Raw genomic sequence first — 11,175 nt, 5'->3', positions numbered from 1 at the left:
ATTATTCCCATTTTATAACATCATTGCAAACATAATAGAGGGCATGTTTAGGTGGAGTGACTCCCCTGCCACCATTTACTACTGTTTTCATAAAATGAAGACATGCAAGGGGACCAGTAGATGGTGTAATGGTTGTGTTGCTGGACTTCCACATAGTTGACCAAGGCTTGAGTCCTGGATTTGGCGACTTAAAACTCATGCTGAGCACGTATGCATGAGTACCCAAAATCCCTAGAGGAGAATGGAGAAGAAGGGATTGAGGCCTGGCCATCCACCCTAGGGGATGATTTCTTGCTTTCTGAATCTCTAGTGAGTGCACACACCTTATAGCAAAAAAACCCTGTAAAAAACATGTAGATATTCAATTATGTCAGAAAACACACTACTAATCAGTTCTGTTTTCATTCCTGTATGAAGTAGAAGAATGTTTAATACAATGCCTTCACTGTGCAGTTAGGTTAAAGTTCCCTAAATTCCTCCCCTGACTTTTGTTAAAGCCACAATCTCTATTGTCCTCATGTATTAATATATATATATAAATATTAATATTATATACTGATATATAAATTAATATAGCTTAATTCTGGTGAATTGCTATGGTAGTGGTAATACCGCCACCAACAGCAATAATTATTAAACTATTGCAACTACATATTGAATACCTGTTACCACTTGTTACATCCAAGTAATATGCCAGACACATATTACTTCATTTTATTCTCAAAATAATCTCAAAGGATAGAAATTATTATTCCCATTTTATTTAAAATGAAACAACCTCTTAGAGAGGTCACATAATTTGTCCCTTATCAAACAGGTAGTCAAGGGGCTGAATCTACATTCAGATGACCTGACTTTTTTTTTTTTTTTTTGGAGATGTTTTTGCTATAGGGCACGTATGCTCACCAGAAAAACAGAGAGAGACAGAGAGACAGAAAGTGAGAAATCACCCCCCAGTGGTGATGGCCACACTGCAATCCCTTCTCCTCCATTCTCCTCTAGGGATCTGGAGAGTTTCAGCCACCGGGTCCGGGACTCAAACCACGGTAGACTACATGGAAGTCCAGTGACATAGCCATTATGCCCACTGCTGGTCCCAGGTGACCTGACTTCTAAAGAAGATGCTTGTAAACACTAGCTCTGGATCACTCAGTTCCTTCAGAATGCACTTACAGTGTGCCCAATCAGTGTCTGTCTAAGTAGGCCCTGTAGACTGCAGACATTGTAAGTACTATTAAAAAAAAAAAAAGGGAAGACTCTTAGACTCCACCCTAGCCCAACTAAATGAAAATTTATTGCAGGGTTTGGGGACAGTGTCCCAAGGATCTGCATTATATATGTCTTCTTTTAAAAAAAGAATGATTTATTTGTTTTTATTTATCGTTGTTATTATTTTTTAATTTACTACAGAGAACATGTGTTCACCAGAGAGACACAGAGAACGAGCGAGAGAAAGTAAGAAAGCAAGCTGCCAGGTCCAGGACTCAAATTGCATTCAGCCATGTGAGGTCCAGCGCCTTCACCACCACAGTACCTATTGGCCCCATTTGTTCTAGTTTCTTGATTTTCTCAGTGAGAGTAAAGGAAAGAGAGAGGCACCCTTGTCAGTGTCATCAGCCTGTGCAGTCCTCCCTGAGCCAAGCCAGAGTCACAGGTGTTCCCTGAGTGTGTGTGTTGTCCTGTGTTGTGTTGATGCAGGTCCAGAAAGGGGACCTGGAGCCTTTCCACACACTATCTGGCACCTGGCAGCTGGACCCTAGGGATCTTCATTTTAAATCATCATTGCAAGTGGTTCATATTCATTCCACAATTTGAAAACAGCTATACTGGGACCAGCAGACAGCATAATGGTTAAGTCACTGGACTCCCGTGGTGTTGACTAAGGACCCAATAGCTTCAAAATCACGCTGGGTACATGTGCGTGCATGCCCAAGATCCCAGGAGGAAAATGGAGGAGAAGGGATTATGGCATGGCCACCACCCCTGGGGGATGCTTTCTCACTTTCTGTCTCTCTGGCTAGTGCATGCACCCTATAGCAAGAATCTCTCTCTCTCTCTCTCTCTCTCTCTCTCTCTCTTTTTAAAGTAGATAGAAAAGCAGCTATACTGATTGTACTTTTGAGAAGAGATTTTGTGTTATTATCAGTTCTGTTTCTCTGAAACCCAGCACGGAGGTCTTTGTAACTGTTTATAAAATAAATGAATGGATGAAAGAGTACATGAATACAGGCCTGGGTTCTATTCCTACAACTATGTCATTAAGGAATTGGTCAATAAGGGAGGAGCTAAAAGGTGGATATCTTGTGGTGTATTGTGGCATCAGAGGGTATATGTTTTTTAATAGCTATCACACGACATCATACTGGAATAACTTCATTCTATCCATACAAAAAGCATACATTGGGTAAGCAGCAGAAAGCGACAAGACACACCACAAAACAGTAAGTCTGGCACAATATTTTTTTTTATCTGTTCTGAATACTACAATACTGTGGATACACAATAAGGTACAAAACTATAAAGGAAGTAGGTCGTCGTGTGCGCCAACGGTGAGAACAAGGCGGTCTGAGAAAGGGGATTCCTGGGCTGGAGAACTTGTCGTAAGTCCAGGCGGTGGTTAAACAGAAGGTGGCTGCGAGTCAATCATTCAACAGCAATGATTCTGCTTAAATGAATATTTTGTATTTGATCTTTCTTGCCTGGTGTCATTTTCACCTTGCCTCATTGGTTCCTCCCTGACAATAAGCTTTGAGAGTTAATTACATCCTTAATTCAGGACAAGGCATTAGGAATTTTTTTTAAATGTTTTTTTCTCTCTCAAGGCATTGTGTTTAAAGTTTATTTTTATTTTGTTTTCTTTGCTAGAGGGCATGTGCACTGGTCAGAGAGAGACAGACACAGGGGAGAGGAGAAAGCGCCCCACGAGGGGGCATGCGGCAATCCTGTCTCCATTTCTCCCTTTAGAGATTTTGGGCAAGCACAGAACATGAACCCTGGTGTGTTCCCGCTGGTCCAGGACTAGAACCACACTGCCCGCCACATGGGACCTGGCTGCCTGAATCACTGGGCCAGGGATCCGGCCAGCATGGCACTTACATGCTCTGGTTTTTACTGAGTGATTGGTGTTTTGAGGCTTGAGTCACAATCACTGGCAGATGAACCTGGAGTCCTTTGTTAGAATAAACCTGGTCTCTCTGAAATGGCCACGCCAGTACAGGACCTGTGGGTGCGGGGAGGAGGGGCTGCAGGGCTACCGCGGTGTATGGCGTGTAGGACATTGTAGCCGGCACAAGAACCGACTTATCACACCCACTGGCCTTTCCCAGCCGTGGCATAGAATCGGCTGCTTTTGTAATGGATCTGGGTATGGAAACGTGAGGACGTGTCAGGCACCAGCAGTCTCCACATGTCCCATTGGGTAAGGAGTGGCAGGGCAATCCAAACAGCCTCTCTTCAGGCCCGGTTGTGCTTACCTGCTTTGCCCTTTCTAAGCTTCCTACTATTAGCTTTAATTGTTGGGCAAGGCTGCCTGATTCAGGGACCTCTCCTTAATGAGACTCTGAAACAAGAGTCCTCTTATTTCTTTAACCTGTTTCGTTTTTTAAAAGTTTGTTTCCTTCATATGAGAAAGAGGCATCCCTACCGTGGTCTTTACGCTGCAGTCTAACCACAGTCTCAACCAGCTGGGATCACAGGCATGCAGGTGCCCAGAGTGCTCCGTGAGGTCCTAGGACACAAACCTGGGGCCTTTTTCATGTGGGTAAAGCTGGGTTACCCTGTGCCACCACCCAGCCTCCTTTGGACCCATTTCTGTGATAACTCCCTGATACCGCCTTCTTCTCTGTCCTGCATGGACGGTGCGTGAAATCACGCTAGTTAGTGCACACAGGAAGTTAGTTGAGAAGGCAGCAGACTTTACGAGTCCCAGGGGGTTATCATTCTTTAAGGACGATACCCTTGATCTCAAGGACTCAGATTAAGTCAATATAAATTATGTTTATTAGATTATGATAGATCAAATCTGTGATGAATAACACCACTCTAAATGAGCAGTTCACACTGCTGTCCTGCAAAACCTGACTCCATAAGGTGCTATTTGTAAGACGAACTCATAAGTGAACGTGTGTGTAGATAGAATTTATGACCCTTTAAGCAAGTCATATATTATATATGCATGTGTGTGTGTGTGTAAGCTACAAATATGACTAACTTGGAGAGTTTTAACTTACAATATCATAATTGGGGCTCAATATAGGTCACCAAGACCCTGTTTAATTTTGTTTAATGTACTTTTCTGTAATCTCGTTTTCTCTTAGAATCTTATTGCTTGAATAACACCAAGTAAACATATTATGATCCAAATGCTCTAAGAAACTCAATGAGAAATTGATGTTTGATGTTTCTTTCTTTCTCTATTCACTATACCAAAAACAAAACAAAACAAAACAAAAAACAAATTGCATAATGAAGAGAAGGTTGAATAGATGCAAGTAACCAAATATCAAAATCTTCTTTTCAGACATTTCTTCAGGCAACTGCCCTCTATAATGGTACAGACAGCTGCTACGGTCTGCCCTAACTTGGTTGAGAAAAGGTACTATCAGGCATGTAACCTCATGTAAGATTCTCCCTCATCACTCCAGAACCTCCCATCCAAGTACTAACCAGGCCCGACCCTGCTTAGCTTCTGAGATCAAACAAGATTGGCCATGTTCAGGGTGGTATGGCTGTAGACTAGATATTTCGTAGTTTTATCAACAGTACTAGGGAGAAATGTTCACCTGTTCAAATATCCATTTTGTAAGACAAATAATAATGTGATTGAATGTATGGAAGAAAATGAAAAGAAAAAAAAATAAAAGAAAGAAATTAAAAATAAAATAAAATAAAATAAAATACCATGCTCCCCCTAATGACTGCAGCCAGGGGACATGACATTGTCAAAATAATTCTTCTTTGCTGCACTCCTGGTTTTGTGTTAGATTCAAATATTTTACATCAAATGCATATGGATTGGGGATAAGCAGGTGGCATGGTGGTTAAAGAAATAGACATTCTCATATAGCTGACCATGGTTCGAGTCTCAGACCTGGTGGCTTGCTTTCTCACTTCCTCTCTCTCTGATCAAATTAAAATAAGTGAATGAATAAATTAAATAAATAATTCTTAAAAATACATATAGATTAAATGTAGGTAGCTCTCGTAAGTAGTGCATTTTGCACTGACAGATGTGTTGATGATAAAATCCAAGATACCAACTTCTCAACAAAAGAACATAAAAAATAATAGAGCTCTCATTTAATTTTGCTCATCCTCCTAAAATGGGACCTGTCGGGCTCATTTAGCAGGCATTTCACCAGAGTTTATGTTAATGCTTGAATAGTATTCTTAAAAAATTCATATCTTAATTCTCCCTTATGTTTGGAAATGGAGGTGAGAATAGACCAGAATATGCAGGTACAAAAAACTTACAGGGAGCTCCAAGCTTGCTTTGGCCTAGAAAACATATAAAGGCTAGTTTGCACACATGGCTCTTTGATGAAGCTAAGTTTGCTCAGTGGTAAAATAAAGCTAATACAATCCTGAATGCTTTGTGAAGAATTTTTGAGTTAAAATCTGGCTCTGTCCTTCATGAGAAAGTCATGCTCAGGTGTTCAAGTATAGGGAACACAACTTCCCGTCAGCCACAGCTCCTGTGCACCAGATTCCCACTGAAGCTGTGCCCTGGAGACACTCCATCAGTGTTGGCCATCACAATAGTTCCTGTTATTTGTGTGACTCTAGCTGGTCAGTTTCACGTTCCTGAAACTTGGCTTTCTTATCTGTATCATGAAAATAATAACACCTACCTATAGGCTTACTTTAGGATGATGAATATTGATATAATGAGTAAGAGCATAAATAATGTCTTTGGAACACCTAACAATGCTTGGCTCTCAATAAATGTTAGCTCTTATTATAGCATATCTTTTCTTATTCTGTGATTGTTATAGGTATTTGTCTTGGCTCTCCAACTAGTCGGTAAGTTTCTTGAAGGCAAGTACCACATTGTGTACGTTGCCTGTATTCGTGACTTCCTTATCTTTGGTGTCTCTAGCCTTGCTCATACTGGTTATTCTTCAATGGAATTCTGCAAAAATGACAGTATTTTGTATCAACACTTCTTATGAAAAAGGATCTTTTTTTTTTGAGTGATTTTTGCTATAAGGCACATGTGTTGGCCAGAGAGACAGAGAGAAGAGAGATAAAGAGACAGAAAGTGAGAAATCACCCCCAGGGGGGTGGTCATGCTACAGTCTCTTCTCCTCCATTCTCCTTTTGGGATCTTGGGCACGCACGCACACAAACCCAGTGTGAGTTTTAAGCTGCAGGGTCAAGGACTCAAACCACAGTCCACTACATGGGAGTCCATTACATCATCAGCTGGTCCCTCTAACTGCTTTCAAACAATCCTTTTTGGGGCCAGCAGATGGTACAATGGTTATGGAGTGACATAACTGTGGTTTGAGTCATGGACCCAGTGGCTTAAAACTGACACGAGGCCCATGTGTGTGTGCGTGCCCAAGATCCAGAGAGGAGAAGGAAGGAGAAGAGATTGTGGGCATGGCCATCTCTCTCTGTCTCTCCAGCCAGTGCATGAGCCCTATAGCAAAAATCTCTCCAGACAAATAAATAAATGCAGTTAGAAATTTGTTTTTTTTTTTTCTTTCTTCTACTGCCTTTTACTTTGACTAGATAGAGTATCTTCCCTACTTAATATATCATTTTTCTTACCATGGATTGAGCATCTATATACATAATCATTGTAATTATTATCTCTCCACAGTTAGCAAATGTTAATTTAGAATTTGAATGTTATCTGTCTTTACTCAATTTCTGTTTCACCTTTACTCTCTCTTGAAATGTATTCTTTGACAGGCCCCATAAGGTAATGGCTGAGTGTTGTGCAGAGGGAGTCAGATTCGACATGGCCGACTACAGCTGGAATCCTTGTCCCAGTAGCTTGAAAAGCACAGTGGGCACAGGTACATGAATGCCCAGGATCCTGATGAGATGGGGGAGTGGCAGAAAGGGGATGTGGTATACCAGACCCTACTGAGAGACCCTTTCACCTTCTTTCTTTCTCTGAGGCATGCATGCACCTTCTGGTATATAACAGAACAATTTATTCTCCAAGTATTAATAGCTTGAGAAAATGTCTCAATGTATTAGCCCACATTAGAAAGTTTAGATACAGTGTCATTCATTAGAAGATCCAAACAGAGGTTGGATTTGGGTATAAAATTCTATCCATGCTGAAACTAAAAATAGAACAGGTCCTAGGAATATACAAACATCAAGTGTAGAGGGTTTACCTGACAACCACATACAAACATCTTTAAAAAGCTCATGTGAACATGCACAACAAAATGTAAGTCAAATGGATGGCATTTTTTGCAGTCCAAGAAAGAGGTGACAATTGCTATGACAATTATATATATGTTTATATATGTATATACAGAAGGAAGCTGAGTATAATATTAGTAAGAGACATATAATCAAGCCTTCCTTGTCATTAGTGATGGCATACTTCCATGTTCTGTCTTGATTGTGGAGCTCAAAAGGATAAAGAAGTGTAGGAAGAAAGAGAATGGGAGGGACCAAGAAAGCAATTACATCATAGATAATTATCTAGACAAAAGGATACAGGATTCAAATTTGTAATGAATCACTGTTAACTCTGTGATTATTATCAGGTTAACCCACAAATCCAAAGAGCCCCTCCCTGTCTCAAAAGAAAGACAGAAAATGAGAAAAGTTAAAGAAAGAAGGCAGAAAGGCAGGTGGAAAGAAGGGAAGGAAGGAGAAAGAAAGAACTATATGTTAGCACAAGCAGAGGTCATCGGGGTGATGTATAGTTATTGTCTGGCTTTGTTGGCAGATTTCTCCAGTTTGGTTGTTAGTGAACAACGCTCCCAGTACACACAAATGGTTGGGCTTTGACTAGGTATTTCCATTTATTTCCTACTGAGACATTAACAAATGTATATGGCAAATATGCATTCAGCTTATTTTGTTCTGTAGATCAAATTACAGTGAAAATTCTAGTGTTTTTTTTTTTTTTGTAAAACCTGAAAGCTGATTCTAATATTTATATAGAAATATAAAGCCCATAGCCTAAACTATCTTTTGAAAAGACTAATAGAGTTGGTGGGCTTATATTACATGATTTTGAGATTTAGTATAAAGCTTCTATAATTAAGACAAATGTGATATTGGCAAAAAGACTGAAAAAAATTGAAAAGAAGATGATATAGAAATAGATCAAATTATATGTGGCCTAACTTTTGACATAGGTCCCGTTGTATTTCACTAGGAAAAGAAAAGGCTCTGGAGTAAGTATTCTTGCTGAAATTAAAAATATATATATATTTAAAAAACAGAAAAAATTTAACCTTGTTATATTTCTCAAACTAGATACAAAAATTTACCTGAGATGCATTGCAAACCTAAAAGTCAAAACTAAAAAAAACTATGAAAATCCTGAAACAGTTCAAAGGACAATATTTATACCAATCGAGGACAGACAAGTCACAAAGGAAAACAATGATAAATAAAACTATTAAAATAAAAAACTTCTGATTATCTGAAACATTATGAAGAAAATTAAAAGGCTGATGTAAAGACTACAGTTAATAATATTGTATTGTATTGTATTTAGAATTTTGACTGAAAAAGCAGCTGTTAGGTGTTCCTGGCATGTACATGCACCAAAGGTAAATTTATGAGATAATGAAAGTGTTAACTTGATTGACTGAAGTAACTATTTCAATCTTGATATAATGTTTAAGTATTTGTATATAAAAAAGTTCATGTTGTACACATTAATGTATAAAACAGAAAAAGAAAAGAAAAAAGCAATTCACAGACAAGAAGTATTGACTATCGATAGCTGATGAAGGACTGTAGAATATTTTGAGGACTCTAGAAATAAATAACAAAAAACCCCACTAAACTTTAAAAAATGGACAAAATACTGGAACAGAGAATCTATGATTGAATAATAAACACATGAAAATATGTTAAACATTGTTAAACATCAGAAAAATGCATATTTATATCCTACTAGATTGGTTAAAAAGACCACCACCACCAAATGCTAGAGAACAACTGGACGTCTCATCCATTGCTGGAGTATATGTTTATAGTTTATAACATGACAGTAACTGTCAAACTCTGACCGTTTCTTAAAACCCTGTGACAGCTACTCAACTTTTAGATAGTTGCTTAAAATGAAAGAAAATTCAGGTCCACATAGTGGCTTACTTACAAAATGACTTACTGAAGTGCTAATTATAATAGAAAATTATGAGAAATAAGCCAAACATCCAATAATAAAGGAAGGGATATATACTTGTGTAATATTTATGCAGTGGAATACTACACATTGATAAATTCAACAGTGTGGATAAATTTCACAAACATGTTGAGTGAAAGAAGCCAGACCTCAAAAGAATGCATACTCTGTAATTCTATTTCTGTGAAGATAACGAACAGATGAGACTAACCTATACGAATAGAAATCACAGTAGTGTTCGCTTGGGAGTGGGACTGACTACACAAATCTAAGAAGAAACTTGTACTGTTTCTTGCTTGGGACCATTGGCAAGTCTGATCAGTCTGTACAATTAAGATCTGTGCATGGGACGAGCCTGTGGCATAATGGTTATGTCACTGGACTCCTACGTAGTTGGCTGCCATTTGAGTCCTGGACTTGGCAGCTTAAAATTCACACCGGGTACATGTGTGTGCATGCCCAAAATCCTGAGAGGAGAATGGAGAAGAAGGGGGCCATGCCCCCTGGAGGGGATGATTTCTCGCTTTCTGTCTCTTTGTCTCTCAGGCAAGCACACTCTCTCTATAGTAAAAATCTCTCTCTCTCAAAAAAAAAAAAAAAAGAAAAGAAAAGAATCTGTGCATCTTATTGACTTTAATTTTATCCCAATTAAGAAAAACAGGTCTCTATGTTGCAAAGTACATGATTACCAGCACTGACATAAATTAGTGCAACTTATTTGAAAACGTATTGAGGCCAGAAGATGGCACAGTAGTTAAATGTCACACTCTGCATGAGGTTGACCCTCCCTCAAGGAAAGGTGTGAGGTTCCAGTGCGGAGACCTCCCTGAATATGCCAGGCACACACACATGCCCACAATCTGAGACTGGCTGAAACTGGGGGTAGATCATGGCCTGAAGGCCATATTAAAGATACTTGTCTCTCGGACTCTCTCTTTTTCTCTGTCTCTTTTGCCCATGGTAGGAAGAAATAGACATTAAAGTAAAATATCATTGTATTTACTATAAACTTTAAAGAATATCCACAGATTATATCCCAAAAGTTCCACCCAATAAATTTATCCTAAGAAAAATTCTTAGTCTGAAAATGAGAGGAAGATCTTGTACAAGGTTGCTTTTAGTCTTTGTAATAAAGAAAAATTAAAAACATATTTTCAGTTATAAAAGGATTTTTTTGAGAGTTTTGTTTGCAATAGGGCACATGTGCTCACTGGAGAGACAGAGACAGACAAGAAATCACTCCCTGGGGGGATGGCCACACCGTAATCCCTTCTCCTCCATTGTCCTCTCAGGATCTTGGACACACACCCACACACACACACATGCACCTGATGTGTTTTAAGCCTCTGAGTCTGGGACTTGAACTATGGTCAGCAATGTGGGAGTCCAGTGACGTAACCATTATTCCATCTATTAGTCCCTAAAAAGATTCTTAAACTATAATTTTGTAGATAAACCTATTAAGTTGATTATAAAGACTATATAACAAAATGAAAACATAGTCATAATGCTATATTAAAAGGGGGAAAATGTTGTTGGGAGAATTATGTATACCAGTGCTCTTCATACTAGGGTGCGCAATGACTTTCAAGGAATACTTAGAGGTACGTAAATAGTTTTCATAATTGAATTCTAGATCTTCGACTCCCACATACACACATTGGTCTTTATAACATTTTTATAGCCTGTGATTTTTAGCTTCAAAAAGAGTCTCCTTTCCTAATTCAACAAAAGGAAAACCTAAGGCTCTCCTTTTCTTAATCTTATAATGGGGAGTTACTCTAGGCTATAAAAACACCTGGGCCTCTCTAACAAAGGGAAAATAGACAATATTGACT

Source organism: Tupaia chinensis, unplaced genomic scaffold, assembly GCF_000334495.1.
Source record: "Tupaia chinensis unplaced genomic scaffold, TupChi_1.0 Scaffold000217_1, whole genome shotgun sequence".
NCBI lineage: Eukaryota > Metazoa > Chordata > Mammalia > Scandentia > Tupaiidae > Tupaia > Tupaia belangeri.
Note: the sequence above shows the minus strand (reverse complement) of the source record.